A 6,940-nucleotide genomic window follows, 5' to 3' on the forward strand; every position below is an offset into this window, starting at 1 on the left:
TTTTTAGTAGAGACGGGGTTTCACCGTGTTAGCCAGGATGGTCTCGATCTCCTGACCTCGTGATCCGCCCGTCTCGGCCTCCCAAAGTGTTGGGATTACAGGCTTGAGCCACCGCGCCCGGCCTATGGCCATTATTTATTACTTTTGATATAGAGAATGAGCTCCGTGCATTTATAAAGCAGTAAGACAATGTATTTAATGTGCTTTGTTTTTAACTGAATAAGAACCGGAAGCATGAATCAACAAAACTGATTAAAATGGTCAAAAAAAAAAAGCTGGTGAAGTGTTTATGTGTTTTCTTTAAAACACATGCAGAACACACATTCGCGCCCTTGTGTGCACACACACACAACACACACACACACCAGCCAAACGATCTATCTAAATGGAGCTATGGTGGTGAGAGCTCTGGGCAATGGAATCTTACCAAACGTGCAGTGCTCTCTTTTGGAGACAGTGACACCCTTTTTGTTTATTTCAGATACAAAACAATGCAGGCTCTGTCCTGAAGATCATCATCCAAACAAGAAAAGGGAACATGCCTTCCCAAATAGGAGACCTTCCTGGCCTATGATGAAACTTTGGGCCTGGTTCTGGGATGCACAGCCTTGCTCTACTCTGCCCTCTCTGTTCTGATCCTTGTGGAGTTTGTGTGGCACCGAAACACTCCCATAGTCAGGACCAGCAACCTGACTCTGAGCTACTCCCACGCTGTCTCCCTCACGCCCTGCTTTCTCTCTTCCTTGCTCTTCATCAGCCGCCCCAGCCCTGCCACCTGCCTCCTCTGACGGACCACCTTTGCAGCTATGTTCACAGTGGCTGTGTCTTCTGCAGGGCCTTCCAGGCTACAAGGCCAGCAAGCAGGATCTGAAAGTGGATGGGTCCCCAAAAAACACATTCTGTTGTCTTCCTTTGCTCCTGTATCCAACTGACCCTCTGTGGAATCTGGCTAGGGACACAGCCTCCCTTCGTAGACAACGACCCTCAGTCCATGCCTGGCTACATCATTATCCAGTGTAGTGAGGGCTCTGTCACTGTCTTCTACTCTGTCTTGGGCTATCTGGGCTTCTTGGTTTTGGGGACCCTTGCTGTAGTCTTTCTGGCAAGGAACCTGCCTGATGCCTTCAACGAAGCCAAGTTCCTCACCTTCAGCATGCTGGTGTCCTGTGGTGTCTGGGTGGCCTTCCTCCCAAGTTACTACAGCACCCAGGGCAAGGCCAGAGTGGCTGTGAGATCTTCTCCATCGTGGGCTCCAGCGCTGGGTTACTTGGCTGCATCTTTGCTCCCAAGTGCTATGTGATCCTCCTTCATCTAGAAAGGAACACTCTTCAATGTTTAAAGAAGAAGCCTAGTCCAGGCATGGTGGCTCACGCCTGTGATCCCACACTTTGGAGGCCAAGGCAGCTGGATCGCTTGAGCCCAGGAGTTTGAGACCAGCCTGGGCAATGTGGCGAAACCCCATCTCTACAAAATATACAGAAACTAGCTGCAGATGGTAGCATGCACCTGTAGTCCCAGCTACTCAGGAGGTGGAGGTGGGAGGATTGCTTAAGCTTCAGAGGTCAAGGCTACAGTGAGCTAAGATCACACCACTGCACTCTAGCCTGGGAAACAGAGCATGACTCTGTCTAAATAAATAAACAAAAAGCCTGAGAAACCATAAACAGACGAAACAATACACAGGCTGAGAAAAGGAACTGTAATGATCATCAGTGGCAGAGAATGTGAAACCTAATTGTGGAAAACACACCTGAAAATTAACAAAGATTGAATGAACTATTTGAAAAAAATGGCAATGAAAGATACGAAATTTACAGAGGCAAAACCTGAATATCCAGTGAATAATAAAAAGATTCTGGCTGGCTCAAAGGTAGTGACTTCTACCAGTTTATTGTGCACAGTCATTACAGACTAAATTCCTTGTTCTACTTTTCCCCCCTCCTCACTAATGCACTTGACTAGTCTTTAACGAAGAAAAAAAAAAAAAGATGCTAAGCCTGAGAGTCAAAAATTCAAATTTAAAAAAACATAAAATACTTAATTACTTCTCAGCACAATGGCAAAAATTACAAATCTGGAATCACTAAGTGTTGATTGGGATATGGAGCACAAAGTGAGGGCATTGGGAAGGGTGAGGTCTGTGAAGACGCTAGAACTACTGACTGGGATTTTAGCATCGAAATCAACCTCAAAGTTCAATTGCTCCCCCCTTGGTTATGTTACAGATGGTGCAATGCTGGCTCACAGAGCTTACCCCAGGTCCCCAAGCGAAGTCAGTGGCAGTGCCTGGACTGGAAGTTCATCCCCATCCATTTTCACTTGCGGAATCTCAGGGCTCGGTAAAGAACCACGATTGACGGAGGTCACACTGCAACTGGTATGACAGGGACGGATTTCCGGAATTCCAGTGTCTTAACACCAAGCCCTGTAGTATTTCTTAGAGATCAAAACCACTGCTCTTGTGTGCTCAGAAGACAGTTTAGTGGTCATCAAATCCAATACATCCAGCTTGCAGATCAACACACAAAGACCCTGGAGGAAGGTGGGGCGGTAACTTGTCCCAATCTCCAAAGAAAAGGCAAGAATGGTGATCATCAAAGCCGCTGGCACTTGAAGGGTCATTGTGTGCCGGCCATTGCTCTGAGGTTCCCTTAATTCTCACAACTCCCTACATTTTAACATCAAATTCTAACATCATCCTCACTTCACCTATGGGGAAACTGAGACACAGGGCATCATCCTCACTTCACCTATGGGGAAACTGAGACACAGAGGGTGTCTCTTGCCTGAGGCCCTGAAATAGTAAGAGAGCACAGCAGGGGCACCAGACATTATTTCACAAAAAGGGAAACCGAGGCCCAGAGAGGGTGAAAGGTCACCGGCTCACCCTCTCAAGGACGAGTGGTATAGGGTAGGTGGCCTCAGAGACAGAGGTTGGCTCAGAACCCACGGCCCCTTCAAATCAGCTTTCTCCCCTCCCGTGGGCAGCTATGAAGTCACAGGGGAACTGGGAGGGGCCGTTACCATGGAGACTGGAAGCCCATTCAGAAACAGGGTGGAAACTAGGAGTCGCCCTCATCTCCCAGGGCACCACTTTGGAGCCAGCATTTTCGGCCTCGGAAATAAGACCCAGAGCGCCTCGCGCGAGCAGCCCCAACCTCCCCACAGGCGACATGCGACACCGACCGAGTGACCGAGGCTCGGGAATCCCCGCACTTTACGTACGCAGAACGAGGGCAGAGACGCCTCAATGCGCGTGTGCAACTCTACCCCGTCCTTTAAAGAAGGCCGTGTAGCCTCTCCACCAATCGGAATCCTGCTTTTTCCCTGGTCCCGCCTTATTCCCAGACTTCCGGCGTCTCGCCGGCTGCAAAACAACCTAGAGGGCTCGGCAACTCCCAGAGACTTCTGGGTATTGTAGTCCCAAAAATGCAGAGAGACAGGAGGTGCACGTTTTAGTAAAAAGCAGCTTAGAATAAAATGTCTATACCAGTGATGATTCGGCGGGTTGGAAACGCTTGTTAGATGATTTCACCCACTGTTATTTGTGGGGGAAGCAGGAGGGAAGGAGAAGGAAGGCGGCCGCAGAGGCTTCTGGGAATTCTAGTTCAGCCTCACTAAGCAAGGGCTGGGAACTGCGACCTTCGCCCCGGTTCCGGAAGTGGTCGCCGAGGCCTCCTAGCAGCCAATGTGAATGCGACAAGTCCCCGACAGGCGCCCTGCTCTCCCCGGCCCAGCTCGCCAGGTCCTACCACGATGCCTGACTCGTTTGCGGCTTTGGGACCGGTTGTAGGGGGCTTGACCGTCACTAGTAGACGTTTCTGATTGTGTCGCGGTCACCATGGTAACGACTTTAGCTTCCCTTCCGCCCTTGCGGTGACGTCACTGGCGGAGGCCGGACTGGGGTGGGTTGGGGAGCGGGAGTGCGCATGCGCGTGGGGCGAGGCTGCGGGAGGAGGGAGAGATTCGTGGGAGGACCGAACCCGGGATGGGACTGGAGGAGTTTCCGTGACCTTGCGGGCTGTTTGTGCTGAGGGGCAGCTTTATTCAAATAATAATGTGCGTGCAGGCGCCCTGCATGATTCCTGGCCGCGTGCTTTCTAGTAAGTGCGCAGAGACTTTTCGCAAGAATTGATTCACTCTTTTTTTCCTTCCCTCCCGATTTTTGATTGGAAACCCAGACTTCCTTTCACGCCTGTCGCCAGGTTAACTAGGTCACTGTTTGCTCTCAGTAGCAACCCTGCCTCCCGCAGTTCGCTTGGTCCTTGATTACAGGTTCGTGCTGTGTATTCATTCATTCAGTGAGAGCCGAAAAAGTACTAGTGGCCAAGGAGACAGCAGTGAGCTCAACAGCTGAATGGCCTCAGACCTTACCGAGTTTCTCAATTACCAGGGTTATTGACATTGGGGGCAGACATTGCTTTGTTCTCGGGGGCTGCCCTGTGCGTTGTAGGATGTTGAGGATCTTCCCTCACCTCACCCACGGGATGCCAGGAAAATCCTCTCCGGCCCCAACTCCTGGTTGTGACAACCAAAATGTCTCCAGACATTGCCAAATGTCCCCTGGGGGCTGAAGTCAGCCTACTGAGAACTGGCGCCCTAAAAGTTTTCCAACACTCTTCTATACCTTCCCATAACTTGGTCACCCAGGAAACTCTCACCAGGTGATTGAACTCTTATGTGAATGGACATGATCTGACACATTAACTTCATTTTACATAAAATTTAAGAGCACTCCCCTCATCAAAGGGATGGGATGATTAAATGTACAAAGGCCATTAATGGTATCCAGGAGAAGTTACAAAAAACTAACATCAAGCACCTGGGCATATAGTCATCTGGTTAGCATATGAAACCTAATGATAAATGAATTTATAAAGCTAGTTTAAAAATTAGTTACTACTGGGTTCCACCAAAATAAAATATATCATTTTTGCCAAACTTGTCTATGGAGGGATTGGCATTCTCTTCTGATGTGGTTTGCCTGTGTCCCCACCCAAATCTCATCTTGAGTTCCCACATGAGGGAGGGACCCCGTGGGAGGTAATTGAATCATGGGGGCAGGTCTTTCCCATGCTGTTCTTGTGATAGTGAATAAGTCTCACGAGATCTGATGGTTTTTTATAAAGGGGAGGTTCCCTGCTCAAGCTCTCTTCTCTTGTCTGCCGCCATGTGAGACGTGCCTTTGACCTTCTGCCATGATTGTGAGGCCTCCCCAGCCACGTGAAACTGTAAGTCCATTAAACCTTTCTTTTGTAAATTGCCCAGTCTTGGATATGTCTTTATCAGCAGCGTGAAAACAGACTAATACATCTTCCATCTGTCTGTCATCAACTTACTGGGTGGTTTCCGTGGCTTTTAGCAGTTTCTTAATGACATTTTAAAGGATCAGCCCTGTTTGCACATGAATTGCTGTAAGAAAAGACGAGTGCTTCCTAGGAGCTGTTACGCAAACACAGCCATATCAACTCAGTCAGAATGTCTGGAGATGGGAGCCCAGACCTCTGCACTTACAAATAAACGATCATAATCACAGCAGCAGCAGTAACAGTACCTGGCGCTAACAAGCGTGGTGTGCTGACAATGCCTGAACTATGGTTGCAGGATTTCTGTGGAAACACCATCTTTAATTCTCACGATGACTGTATGAAATAGATACAGTCTACATCCCCATTTAACAGAGGAGGACATGGGGACACAAACACGTAAGATAAGTGCAGCTGAAGAGTAGAGTATTTTTTGTTTTACATTTTTAATTCTGGGATAATTTTATATTTACAGAAAAGTTACAATGATATAGTCCAGAGCCTTCTCACGTCCCCCTTCCCCACTTCCCCTGCTGTTGACATCTTACATAAGCCTAGTAGATGTGTCAGAACTGTAACATTGCTACAGTACTCTTAACGCCAGACTTTATTCACATTTCCCCAGTTTTTTCTCTAACGTCCTTTTCCTGTTCTGGGGTCACATGTGGGACACCACATGACATTTAGTTGCCATGTATTCCTGCCCTCCTCTGATCTGCAGCGGTGTCTCTGACTCTCCTTGTTTTTGATGACCTTGACAGTTGTGAGGTGTATGGACCGGGTGTTCTGTAAAATGTCCCTCCATTTGGAATTGTCTGATGCTTGCTTATGATTAGACTTGGATTTTGGGCAGGAACTGACTTTTAAATTTTTTAAAAAATTTTAATGAAAAATTTTACATTGATACTTGGTTCAGTTATCAGACAACCTTTAACGCTGTTTTGAACAACTTGGATGTGTGGATCTACTTTTTAACTATAAATGTTAGAAAATATAATTGCAGATCAATTTTAGCATTCAAATTGAGATGCACCATATGTGAAAAATACACAATGGATTTCAAAGACTTCATACAAAATGAAGGAGATAACTGATCTCATTAATAATTGTTTGTGTTGATTACATGTTGAAATGTATCTTGGACATATTGAATTAAATCGTACATATTATTCAAATGGATTTTACCGGGTTCTGGGCTAATAGGAAGTGTGAAATAAGTGTGGCTGACGGATTTTTATTGGCCAACACTGCCCTAGATAATAACAATACATTAATTGAGAACTATGTGCCAGGCAGTGTGTTTTAGAAATACTGTCTCATTTAGAACATGTGAACACAGAGAGGGGAACAGCACGCACTGGGGCCTGTCGGGGTGTGGGGTTGCAGGGAGGGAGAGCACTGGGAAAAATAGCTAAGGCCTGCTGGGCTGAATACCTAGGTGATGGATTGATAGGGGCAGCAAACCACCATGGCACACGTTTACCTGGGTAACAAAGCAGCACAGCCTGCACATGTACCCTGGAACTTAAAAACTAAAAAATATATGTATTATGTCATTTAAAGTTTACCTCTATGAGGCAAGCTCAGTAGACTGTTTCTTTTTTTTTTAATATATTTTCTTTTTTTTTTTTTTT

General features: G+C 46.9%; 1 protein-coding gene and 1 pseudogene across 1 annotated transcript in view; one reads left to right on the forward strand and one right to left on the reverse strand.

Annotated features, from left to right (window-relative positions):
* LOC108524330 (zinc finger protein OZF-like) overlaps positions 1 to 3,463 on the reverse strand; it is a 56,743-nt gene extending 53,280 nt beyond the window's left edge. Inside the window, exon 1 of the mRNA XM_017865377.1 lies at positions 2,255 to 3,463. The gene's annotated coding sequence lies outside the window, so the exon portion shown is untranslated. The remainder of the gene's footprint in view (positions 1 to 2,254) is intronic.
* Positions 336 to 3,383, forward strand: LOC108524312 (vomeronasal type-2 receptor 26-like; annotated as a pseudogene).
* Positions 3,464 to 6,940: the final 3,477 nt, after the last annotated feature.

Source organism: Rhinopithecus bieti, unplaced genomic scaffold, assembly GCF_001698545.2.
Source record: "Rhinopithecus bieti isolate Rb0 unplaced genomic scaffold, ASM169854v2 scaffold_81780, whole genome shotgun sequence".
Lineage (NCBI taxonomy): Eukaryota > Metazoa > Chordata > Mammalia > Primates > Cercopithecidae > Rhinopithecus > Rhinopithecus bieti.